The sequence below is a fragment of the Lactuca sativa genome, chromosome 5 (genome assembly GCF_002870075.4).
Source record: "Lactuca sativa cultivar Salinas chromosome 5, Lsat_Salinas_v11, whole genome shotgun sequence".
NCBI lineage: Eukaryota > Viridiplantae > Streptophyta > Magnoliopsida > Asterales > Asteraceae > Lactuca > Lactuca sativa.
The window spans coordinates 351,946,947-351,960,948 of NC_056627.2; the positions used below are offsets into that span (position 1 = coordinate 351,946,947).

Below are 14,002 nucleotides of genomic sequence, written 5' to 3' on the forward strand. Positions count from 1 at the left end.
ACCCGTTACCCGTTCTACCCGACCCATTCTACCCGAATTCGGAACGGGTCGGGTGGGTAGAACCTAGACTGCCGTGGATGCTAACACTAAAAAGAACGCGAAGACTAAAGAAAATGAGAAACAAAAGTTGTTTTTATATTCATCCTTTTTCAAGTGATCAAATTTTGGATAATAAAATCTATCATAATAAATGAAAATGATTCGTGACACATGTCATGTTTTCCATATACTTGGACACATGTCATTTTCTGAATTTTTTTATTTATTTAATATTCCACTTGTCATTAACCTATAATGACACCTAATTAATATTTTTATATAATCAGTTAAATATTCCTTAGTTTTAGCCTATATTGAAAGGAAATTGACTGCAACTTTTAATGCCTCTCAATTTGACAACTAATACATTGAATTCGAATAAATGTTAGTGTATAATATATGGAATGTTGACTATTATAACGATTTAATTTTAGTATAACTTCAAACTTTGAATTTTTTTTTTCTTCTAATCATGGAATTTTTTCTATTTCAATTGTCATATGCAATTACCTGATTTATCTCTACCACAATTGTCCTCTGTTTTTTGCATCTTTGTGTATGTGATGTTATATATCCTTTCAATCAATCTTTTTGAATGTGTTGTCCGCTAGAGATGATAAACTAATCTGCCGCTATTCTTGTAGACCATGCTCTCACTTCAAACTTTTTTTGTAACTTAACCCAAGGATGAACCACCAGCAGGTTGTCCTACTTCGATCAGGAAGATGATGTATTATTTATGTTTTCATTTTTGGGGCACTCTCTTTACAATTTTTTGTTTGACGGTCCGTCCTTAAAATCTTCTTGCAGACCTAGGCAGTTGATTCATTTTTTTCTTAAAGTGAATGGAACGAACGCCTCACCATCATTAGAAAGGGATCCTTTCCTACTTCATCATCTCCCACAAATGTGTTGATCTCTAATCTTCGTTCCTGGTTTGTCTCTGTTTCTCCGACAAGAAATAGCTAACCCCTTTCACTTTGTTCATCACTATCTCACCATCTTATTAGGATGTCCAACACCATCTTTGTCATTGCTGACAACAAGCACGTAAACCCTCCTTACTATATGATGTTTCGATCTATAACTCAGTCCCGAACAATTAATTCAATGATATTAATTTGGATAAAATAGATAGAAGTTTGACAAATAATCATATATGCAGGGAAGAAAATAACCGATGATTCGGTTCTTTTCTTCTTTATCACATGTGTTTTTTAAATTGAGAAAGTTTGAAGGTGTCATGGTAGCCATTCATGACAATCTATTATACATCAAGATGTGGTGGATTTTCTTTTTTGCAAATTGATTTTCAATGATGTGAGATAACATTTAGCATCCTCTAAATAACTTTTACATATAAATGAGGCATTAACATTAGCCATGGATGAAAATGTTGTTTTTTAATCATTATGATCTACATTGTGTTTCCTTTTTTTTTTTGTAAATAAGTTCTAATGAACCTGATTGCATGGTCTAAATCATAAGATGATGACATCCGAATATCAAAAACCTCTTAAATCTATTTTGACTACAATTTTTTTATTTGAATCCCATTGACACTTTGTGAAGCACTCTAAGCAGCTTTAAAAAAATAGTATAAAAAAAACCCTTTTAATTATATGATTTGCATTTTTGCTCATGGATTGCTTACTATCAATTAAATTGCAAAACTTCCTCCTTCCACGTTGAACTTTTCATCAGTAAGACTACATTGAGTATATTTATCTCAAAAATGTCCACATTTTTACTTTTGAGAGTGATTAAATTAAATGAGTTTTAATTTTCAAAATTAACAAGAATGGTACAATTATTTCTAGAAGACAATTTGTTAATATATAAATGGCTTACAAGATTTTTTTAGTAAGAAGTTAATTTAATTTGTGCAGTTAGTTATAATTATGAATATAATTTATTGATATATAAATGGTTCACAATATTTTTTAGCAAGAATTTAATTTGCTTTGTGCATTCAATTATAACTATGAATATAATTTATTGATATATAAATGAATATAATTTGTTGATATTTAAATGGCTTGCAAGATTTTACTGCACGTATTTCACTTTCATCCATACTTTTTAGACGTTATGTTAACAAAGCTAATTCATTTGCGTTAGTGTGTTTCTATAGTTTTTCACCATATTTTCGTACATGTAGTTCTGTTGACCTTATTTTTAGGATTGTTAAAATAACATTAAACTACTACCCTGTATGATTGTGTTTGTTATCATGAGTCTATCAAAAATATTATTCTAACTTTTATGTTTTTATCTAATTATTAATGAACTAAAATAAAATTGTTCAAAGTCAGTAATCATTTTAAATCTTATTTATATATAACGATCATAAAGTTATATATATATATATATATATATATATATATATATATATATATATATATATATATTATTGTATAAAAACAAAAACTATGTTGCTGTTATTGGTTGAAAACGCAAGTATAATGGTATGATGCAATTATGTGATACAAATGATGATGTTAAGGGATATGCAAATATGATGTCGTGTCCATTCATAAATATAAGTAAGTTTTTATTTTGTTGAAAATTAGAATTATGTTCCTAGATATGTTTTCCATATACTTAGACACATGTCATGTTTTCCATATACTTGGACACATGTCATTTTCTGAATTTTTTTATTTATTTAATATTCCACTTGTCATTAACCTATAATGACACCTAATTAATATTTTTATATAATCAGTTAAATATTCCTTAGTTTTAGCCTATATTGAAAGGAAATTGACTGCAACTTTTAATGTCTCTCAATTTGACAACTAATACATTGAATTCGAATAAATGTTAATGTATAATATATGGAATGTTGACTATTATAACGCTTTAATTTTAGTATAACTTCAAACTTTGAATTTTGTTTTTCTTCTAATCATGGAATTTTTTCTATTTCAATTGTCATATGCAATTACCTGATTTATCTCTACCACAGTTGTCCTCTGTTTTTTGAATCTTTGTGTATGTGATGTTATATATCCTTTCAATCAATCTTTTTGAATGTGTTGTCCGCTAGAGATGATTCGAGTATATTTATTAATGTTTTTTTTTTTTTTTTTTTTTAATGTTTTGTTCGAATATTTTTTTTGACGTTTTGTTCGAATACATTTTTAATATTTTTTTGTAGGGAAATTGAGTAATCTAACCATTTTTTTATTGTATTTTATAAAAAATAACCACTTAGTCAACAATGTATACATTCCGGGACGTATTATTAAATATGTCAAACCCGGGTTGGTACTGTGGTCCCCCAGTCCAAGACATCAATTTTGTACTATGTTATGGACTTCTCTATTCCAGGCTACTCCAACTTCGAAAAATATCCTCTACCGGTAAAGAGCTCCAACATTTATGGATATGTGTCAACTGTTTGTATGATTATATGTTCAAAATAAAGTTGGAGTGTTTTTTGTATGATTATATGTGATTATTTGGAAGTAATTCGTTTTGCTTCGATTTCGGTGGTTAATTGTGATTAATTGGAATTAATCACATATATAGTTATAAAAAATCGAAGGAAAACGAATTATTTCCAAGCCGTATTACTGTTAAAAAATAATTCCAATTAATCAAAGTTAACCTCTGAAACCAAATAAAAACGAATTATTTCCAATTAATCACCTAAAATCATACAAAACACTTCAACTTTTTTAGCATATAATCATACAAATTTTTTTGACATATACCTACAAATGTTGGAGCTTTTCACCGGTAGAAAACATTTTTTGAACTTAGAGTAGCCCATAACGGAGAAATTCAAACATAGTTTAAATGAGGGGTTTTTGACAGAGGGACCGCAATATAAGGTCAAATCTAACCCGTTTAATAACATGGTCGGAAATGTATGAATTCCGAACTAAGTGGTTATTTAAAAAAAACGTGGTTATTTAAAAAAATCACAATACAAAAATGGTTAGATTACTCAATTTCCCTATAAGAAAACAAAACGTGAAATAATTATAATAAAAATGTATTTGAACAAAGCATAAAAAAACTTTTATTCAAACAAAACATAAAAAAAAAACATTAATACATGTATTCGAATAAAGTGTCAAAAAATTTAAGAAATTTATCTGAACAAAAAAGTCAAAAAAAGTAATCGAAAAAAAAAAATTATGCATTATATTCGAAAAAAACGTCAAAAAAATTAATCCTTAAAAATATAAATAAATAAGATATAAAGATAATAAATAATAGACAAAATTACATAAACAGTCCCTATGATAGAAATGATAAATGTGTTATTTCACAAAGGACTTAACTGAAAAATTTAATACTGTTGGCTAAAAGGACCGTCTTAGCAACATTTTGAAACCACAAGGTCCATTTATACAAACAATTCATCATAAGGACTAAAGTTGGTCTATTCTGTCAATCACAAGGACCATTTATGTAATTTTGTCTTATCTTAATAAAGAGAAGAAATATGATAAAATGAATGAAAAATAAGACCTATGAATTAGTGAATGGATTTTTATTACTCGACTAGTTTATAGAGAAGAAATATGATAAAATGAATGAAAAATAAGACCTATGAATTAGTGAATGGATTTTTATTACTCGACTAGTTTATAGCTTGTGGGAACCATGATTATAAAATTAATTAAACTTTTATAATAAAAATTTATAATTATTAGTCAGTTATTTTAAATAAGTCATTTTAAATAAATTATTAATTAAGAGATATATCAAATTTTTAAAGTTATTATAACTTCAAATTTAACATATAATTAGAAAATGTAAATTTGCATTTTGAAATGAATTGCCTAATATATCTACATGACATATGACATAATATTAATGAGGAGTTATATTAGAGTGACACTTGACAAAAATATATTAAAACTATTCATTTATTAAAATAATAATTACATGTTTAATGGGTTATCTGAATATTAATATAGGAAATTATAAGAGTGAACAAACAAATTTATTTGAATATACTTATAAGTTTTAAAGAAGGGTAATCCAACTTTAAAAAAAAAGTTATTAAAGGCAATTTGGTTATTTCACTTATTTGTTATTTTCATATGTCAAAACCTTTTGATATAATTGCAAACCAAACGCAAGTTAAAAAAGAAAAGAGAATCAAAATGTAAATGCTTCAAATTCTAATTGCTTTTGATATATTCCAAATCGTTTCAAAAGTAAAAACAATCGAACCAAACTCCGGTCATATTTCCTAATAAATAAAGATTTTTTTTGCCACATGTCATATTCTTATTTATTTTGTCATATGTAATTTTTTAGTTATTTTAAATTAATTTTTATTCCACATATTATTTTATGATTTTTTCATTTTATTAAATTCAAAATAATATTTATATACAATAGTAAATGCATATCAATTTCGTTAATAAACTTTCCTTCTAATTTCACAATTACCAAATTAAAGATTCATTAATTTTTTTTTATCTATTTGTCTAAATTGTTTGATTAAATTTAAAAGAGAAAAAACAAAAACTTTAATTTTTGGAATTCAATATTTTCTCACTTTTCTTATATACTCAAACTTCTCAAATGTTTAGAATTTTGTATATAGTTTTTTCTTTTAATAAACTCATGTAATACATGGATGTCACACCTGATTGTCTTATATTTATATGTGATTAATGTTGTATTTAAGGTATGTTTTGATAAACTTATTTGAATCTCTTTCTGGTTTATTTGGGGTGCATGATTAGATATTTATATCGTATTCATTTTTGGCAATCCTTTGTGTTATGAAAATAAGATCACAGATGAAAATCAGTTGTTTTTTCTTTTTCCCTATTCAAGTTGGAAGTTTTAGAAATCTTAATTCGAAGTTTTGAAAAACTTTCAATTTATCTCTCATACGGGTATGTGTATTTAACCGACTGATACTTGCATGTATTTGCTGTATTTTTTTTTCCTATAAATTATAACATCGAGGTTCGAGAATTTGATCAAATATGTGATATAATAACATTGGGTTTCACGAGTTTGATTGACGAAATATTAATTGAAATTATGTATTCAATATACTAAATATGTATGTTTTTTGGAAACAGCTATGATTAGCAAGTAACTAAATCATGGAAAAGAGAAAAAAAACAAAGATATGAAACATGAAAAGAAAACAAACAAACAAACAAATTACAATAGATGTTCAAAAGGTGAATAGCACCATTCCACCCAACTACTCAATATGTATATGCCCAAAATTTGTAAATTTTGTATTGAAAAGTGATTTAGTTGTCCGGTCCTAGTTTTACCAAATATCGCACAAACAATTTCTTAGTTCCTTCAAGTCCAGTTATATCTAGTCGGAGTGTACCAAATCTTACCTAAGAACTTAATTGAATATCAAACTTAGAATTAGAATCTAGCTTTGTTAAAATCGTATAGTTCAATGTCAAGATAGCTTCTAACCATATCAAAATTGCAACGTTTAAGTATAATTATTTGTCTATAAAAAAATCATGCCCATACTAAGTATAATTATTTCTCCATAAAAAAATCCTATATTTCCATTTTTGTAGTTTTGTTTTGTTAGACTGCACGTTGCATATGGTCGTAAAAAATATGTAACTAGTTGGGTCAAACAATATCAAGTACCTTAATAATAATTGTTTATATCTTTTTTTACATGTTTTTGGATGATTCTTGTATAACAAGCATTCAAATACATTTGACTAAAAATACGTGTTTTAAAAGCATCATTTGTATAACAAATCATCAAATTATATTTAGATTCAAATGACTCATACCAAAAAATATGCTTAATATTCTCATTTATGATGAAACATTTGTAACTAATTTTGTAATTATAGTAAGGTAGATACATCATTAGGCTAGAGGAGGTAAGTATAATTTGCCACCACATTGACAAAACCAAACGGATTTAACAGGGAACACAGGAATGAGGATCGGGGTGCAAGGCCTACATCCTTCACATTTGTCTGTGCAGTCGATCAGAGGTGGGATTTGTCCAGAGTTTTCGCTCACTTTCATCTTTTCCAGGTTTGTACTTTCCACTTCCTAAAATATTTATAAAAAACAACAAAATGTTAAACAATCACAATTATATAACATTAGACGTGCAATAATTCAAAATGTAACTAATCACTTTTAATTTGCTTAATTTCTTTTAAAACCTTAATTTCATCTTGATTTTTCATTTAAAAAAGTGATTGGTTTTTCATGGATCGTATTTCTTTAATATAAATTTTTTATTTAAGAAGGCAATTAACTGATCATTGCTTCTTAATTAGCATTTTTTTATATTTAACTTGGTTATTTATACCCTAAAACAATCATGGCCCACATCATGCATCCCAAATAAATCTCATAGGGTTGACTAAAAAGACACCTCAATTTTTCATTTAGACACCTTATTTGATTTTTAAGGTTTTTTTATTGGTTAAATTTGCATTGTTTTTTGAAAAAGTAAATTGTAAATAGTTTATTATAGGTTGACTTTTAATAAAAGTTTTATAGAGTGTCTAAAGGTATCAATTTGAAATCAAAGTTCCTAATTTGTGTAATTATGTTACTATGTTGAACTTAATCCGCGACAAGTCTTGTTTAATCCATTCTTACGAATTGTCCATTTGACATTATTAAGCCATTATCTAATTTGAACGTGGATCGTTTGTTTTTTTCATCTCTAATCTCTATATGAAGGAAGATTACAACATATTAATTTTACATAATAAAGAGGAAAAAAAACTTAAAACGTGATAACAAAAATCTTGTTTGGATCTTACTATGTGATTTAAGAAAACGAAAGGGAAAAAATTGAGTGTGGGAATTCGAATTACATACCTGAACAAGATATATTGCAGACATGGGTGCTAATAACAAGAAGAGGTAAACTCGAGTTGCTCTGGTGTTCATTGTATTTCACGTGATCCTGAATTAAACAAGAAGGAATAATATCACGAACTAGTTCAATGAAATTATTCAAACTAATATCTAATATCAAAATATACCATAAACCGATAAAAGTAAAAAAAATCAAATAATAATTGTAGCTTATTGACCTTCAATTTTTGATGAAAAATATGAACGATGGAAAACCCCATGTATTTATACCTAAATAAGTTTATTTTAGGAAATATTTTCATACCGGTTTTATTAGCATTTATTGCGAAAATTTATAGTTATTCGATTCATATAAGGAACTAAAAAAGGAAACTAAAAGGAAAAAAATAATAAATTAAAATGCTTACCTTTTTTACCCAACCTCCAATATAACTATAACCCAAAAATCGCGATGGCAATAGATTTTGATATATAAAAACTGCTTCCTACTTTTTAGAGAAATTAAATATTCTCTTATATTTTCTTTCTATTTATCTTCTTATCCAATGAAATGATGATATGTGTCATATATTTAGATAAGATTAATAATATTTTAATACATGTGTCATAATTTCAAATGGATAGAAAGATATATAGGAATAAAAGTAGGAGTATATTTAATTTCTTTACTTTTTATGCCTATAAATGTTCCTACAAATTATGACAAATGTTATCATTCAATATTTTTAACTAACACTATATTAAGAATATATTAAATAAAATTAAATTGAATGGTGATTTCTTATAATTTTAGTGGATAAGAATAATTATAGGTATAAAAGGTAGGAGGTAATTATATTTTTTAGTGTATTAATATTTATAAGGTGGATTTCGATTGAAATCAATGTAATGCTTATTGAAATGATTACCGTCATCCTCAATGAAATCGTCCAATCAAACAATTGTAAGTCTATGAAAATGAACATTTTTTTAAACGTTTCTCATCACTTATACTATTTATTTCTATAAGATACTTCAATATAGGGTGTTGGAAAATATATTAATATTAGATTAGATTTGTCTTCCAAACTTGTATTCTATTTGACCAAATTATAAGAAATTTATATCCGACCGGATTTCAATAGGGAAATTTTTAATAATTGGTCTAAAATATATCACGTCCCAATATTCTAACTACCATGAACTAGGGATTTAACCGGTTCTAGAATCAGAATAACCGAAGACTAATTAAGAAGTGAACGGGAAATTGAGCACCGGACCGAATACTACTATCTGGTTTCAACCGGTTCCGATTCGGTTTTACTAAGAAGTATGCTATCTAAAAAGATATTCATAATCAAAACTGAAATAACCAAAAACCAGACCGCATACCACTAATTGGTTCCAACCGGTTCCGGTTCTATTCCAGTTCAAGTTTTCAGTTAAAAAGTTCACACCTACCATGAAAAACAACAATGATATACTCATCTAAAATGTTTAAACTCATGTTTTTTTAACAAGATTAAAATGTGTAAGGTGAAAAAGTTTGCTAACAAAATTAGACAAAGAACGGTTGAAAAGTTTGTAAAAAAATAAGACAACTGGATCAGGATTTTTTTTTTGTTTGTTTTTTTTTAACATAGTGAGGTCTTATAAGATAACATTAAGTACACGGTACAAATTTTTGTAGTATGGTTTCTAATTTTTACAATATAGACAACCTACCAGATATGACAATATATTATTTATTTTTTGACAAAACTGCACAAACGGTCCGTGTGGTTAGCTAAAAATTGTCACTTTGGTCAAAAAAATGTTTGGACTAGCACCACAGGTCCAAACTTTTCATTTTGTTGCGAATTTGGATCAATGTTCTATAAACTTTTTCATAATGACTATTTTACCCTTGATACTTTCTTTTTCTATTTTTTTTTATTTATTTAAATGTTTTTTTCTGATTAAAAGAAAAATAAAAAAGGATCTCTCTATATATATCTCTCTCTCTCTTAATAATCAACAATCCAAACACCCCACCATCGATCAAAGTTGCTGCTTCCTCCCTCTGCTGTCCCCATCTCCGTTCACTTCCTTTCTCATCGATGAGCATCAGAACAATACACAACAGGCAGTTGGGAACGCTGCCTGCGACCACCATCTTAACCCACCTCCTCATTCGAATACCATAACCCCTCCATCACCGGTACGTGTCACCTCTCACTCTCTCCACTCGTTGTTCACAACCGAAGAAGATGAAGGAAGAGGAAAAGTTGCCACCGATCGATGTTGTCGTCGTGAGTTCAATCACCATCGGCTGCCATCGTCGCCTCTCACTGCTGCTGGGGAAGTTGCAACGGCCACCACTACTACCTTGCTGTTGTTTTCGATCACTAACAACCCCTTACTCCTCCTTCCTCTCCCTCTCCTTTGCTATCGGAAGAAGAGAAACGGGGCAGCTAGAGCCAGCGCTATAATCACCAAACACCCTTTGCCTTATCGCCACCATTAACTCCGACCACCACCACCTGCTGCTATGTTTGATCCACCTCCTACCATCACCATGTTTTCTCTCCCTAACTCGTGTGTTTACCCGACCTGCTATGCTATTTTCGATCTGCTTCACCCTCCCCTGTTCTTCGTGTTTTCTGCTGAACAGAAGAGAGACAGTCGAGATCGATGACTACTGTTGCTGCTTTTCTTCAATTGGATCTTCGTCTTATGAAATTTGATCACTTTTTCCTAAATGGGTCTTCATCTTATCAAATTAAAACCGAGATCGTTGGCGATTTGAAACTATTTATCATGGATCTGGAAACTAGGTCTCGTCAAAATCATTTAATGGTAAGATCAGTAAGTTTATATGCTACAATTTATTGATTTAGGGGTTCTTCGAATACACCCATTTGATTCGTTGATGATGGTGGAGAACGATGCCATAACCGGACCCGTTGATGAACATAGCTGGGCCGGGTACTGGAACTTGGGTTTGATCGACTGAGAACTACAAATGATTGGTGCTTCAGGGTGTCTTGATTTGAACTGGGATATCGTTTGATTTTTCAGCTAGATGCTTAATGGCTTTGTGTTCCTCGACTGCAGTTCCTTTCGCCAGGAGAGTGTTGTCGCCGACACTTGAAGATGAAATCGAATAGGCGAGAAGTCGTTTCCAGGTCTCTGTCAAATGAAATCGAAGAGGCGGGAGAGCATCAATGATTCTCCAGATCTCTGGTATAATCACAAATTAGGTTTGAGTGTTTGTGACAACACAGTAAAGTAAGGAGAGAGAAAGAGAAAGAGAGAGAAAATCTCAAACCTTTTTGGACCAAGTGACAATTTTCAGCTAACCACAAGGACCATTTGTGCAGTTTTGTCTATTTTTTTTTTCCTTCAAGAAATAGTTTTTTAAAATTCCCCAATTAGTATACATTTTCGCAGGATATCACCAATGATATTTTAAAAACAAGGATTTTAGCAAGTTGTAAAAATATTTTAAAAATCTCAAACCACCTAAAAGATTTCGTAGTTAATGACTTGCGGAAATTATGCCTATTAGTATACTACTTTAAATCATAAAGCAGTTAGGAACAGTACCTTTTTGCCTATTAAGAATTTTACCACAAAACTTTGCCGCTTAAGAATGTTGCCACATAACTTTTTGCCTCTTAAGAATTTTTGCCACAAAACTTTACCACTTAAGAATGTTATCACAAAATTTTTCGACATTAGCAATTTGGGTCCATAAAGCAGTTAGGAACAGTGTATTTTTGTCTATTAAGAATTTTGGCACAAAACTTTGCCGCTTAAAAATGTTGCCACATAACTTTTTGCCTCTTAAGAACTTTGCCACAAAACTTTACCACTTACGAATGTTGTCACAAAACTTTTCGACATTGTCAATTTGGGTCCCTAGAGCACACAAAGGAATACTGACTCAAAATTATGCCACAAACCTTTAGCATTTTGTTAATTTTGATCCTTGAAAATGAAAACGATAACTTTTGACACCTTGCCACTTTTTATCCCTTACATAAATGATCTATGAATTTTGTTCGGTTTTGCAATTTTGATCCTTATATGGGTTTTGTTATTATGCATCCCTACGCTATCTTGCATTTTTGTTATAATTACATAAATGATTTGTGCATTTTAGTAGCTTATTAAGAAATCATCCACTTATGATATTTTTTATTTAGTTTTTGTTGTTTTAAATGCAACGATTTTTGTGTTAAAAAAAACACGTCTTGGATAAATGCTAGGATCACCTACTAGTTTAGATTATTTTGCTAATCTTTGCCTAAATTTAAAAAAAAAATACTTTTTTTTCGTTTTGTTGAAAACCATATTATACAAATATAAAGGCAAATTTAGGCTTATCTACATAAAAAATGCAGCACTCTAATACAAACACGTGTTTGAATAGCCCCGAGCGTTGTGACGCTTGTTTGAAAATAATAAAGTCAAAATTTATAAAAAGAAATTGTGTTGAGGATCAAAACTTAGCTTTGATGTGCGGGGTAATTCATTTACAGTTTGTAGAATGTGATTTACAAAAGTCAACAACTCACATATATAAAGAATACGATTAAACCATATAAAATGGACCACACAAATATCAAAATAAATTTTTGATACAATCAATTATGTATGGAGGAAACAGACGAAAATAAGTCCTGAAAATGTATCCTTAAATATTAATAAAAGAAGATTATTAAAAAATATAAATATAAGGAGCCAAAAATATAACTTTAAAATATAATAAGGAACCAAATCGTAATGTATACAATACTAATAATTTAACTTTAAAGTTATGAGGGATGAAAACTATTAAATAGAAATTAATTAAGGAGAAAATATATAAATATGAGAATATTTTATGACTAGAACATAATTGGTTATTTCCAAAAAGAGTGTTGTTTTACATTTTATATATGGTTCACAATATATAACATGATTTTCTTTTAGTAAATTTAGATTGAAAATAAAAACTAAAATGAATAGTGAAACCTCCTCACAAACCATATTTGGTAATTAATTAATACTATGGTTTGCACTTGAGAACTATTTTAATAAGTGAATAATAAAAGAAAATCAAAACAATATGCAACTTATAAATTAGTAATAATTTAATCTAAAAATTATAAAGAGAAAACTTTTACATCAAAATTAATTTAAAGCTAAAACTATAAAAATGACTTTCAAGGGGAATCTGAAAAAGAAAATGAACAGTAATATGTGTACATAATATAATATAATATAATATAATATAATATATATATATATATATATATATATATATATATATATATATATATATATATATATATATATATATATATATATATATATATATATAAAAGAAATGAATGTTAGGAATAGTAAACTTGTTATTTTTTTTGACAACTTTAATATATATATATATATATTAAAGAAATGAATGTTAGGAATAGTAAACTTGTTAAAGAAATGAATGTTGGCTTCAAAGTTAGGAATAGTAAATTTGGATATTTTTTGGCAACTTTACTCCTCATTTTTTAGCCATTTTGACACTTTTGGTCATTGCAATCAATATTTTTACACTTTTTAGGAACTTTTTAATATTTAAAGTTTGGCCACAAAACTTTAACGGTTTGACAACTTTGATCCTTTTTCTAAAAAGTTGTTAAATCCTATCCCTTTCATTTTTTAGCCATTTTGACACTTCTGGTCTTTGCGATCAAATTTTTTACATTTTTTCATAAAAACATGAAAAAAAACGGTCCGGGGCAAAACCCGGACTTTTCATCCTTGCACTATATACAACTGTCATATTTATTGATTCGGAAACAACATTGAAAACTTCTGGCACCCGCGTAGCGGATGTAACCTTTCTAGTTCATAATTATGAATATTGTAAGATTATGAACGTTAAAACTTGGTATATAGTTAAGGGATTGTTTGTGTAACTCACGACATATGTTTTCTTTGTAAAACCATCTCTAATGTACCTCCATTTTTGTTATCTTACCTCTGAAAATGTTCCAACCAACCGCTAAAAGTGGTCTTTATTCTCGTGGAAAGAAATTCAACCTCTATATATAGAAGTCACTATTCATAACACCAAAATACTTTTTCATTTTAAATGGTATTATATTACTTGTAGTTTTTATAATTATTGTTTATGTTT

The 14,002-nt window shown here is 28.4% G+C and overlaps 1 long non-coding RNA gene across 1 annotated transcript; it reads left to right on the forward strand.

The window, feature by feature from the left end:
- Nucleotides 1-9,753: 9,753 nt before the first annotated feature.
- Nucleotides 9,754-11,203, forward strand: LOC111891585 (uncharacterized). The gene is made up of 2 exons (XR_006183746.2): nt 9,754-10,680; nt 10,939-11,203. It is a non-coding gene; the product is annotated as an uncharacterized LOC111891585 (long non-coding RNA).
- Nucleotides 11,204-14,002: the final 2,799 nt, after the last annotated feature.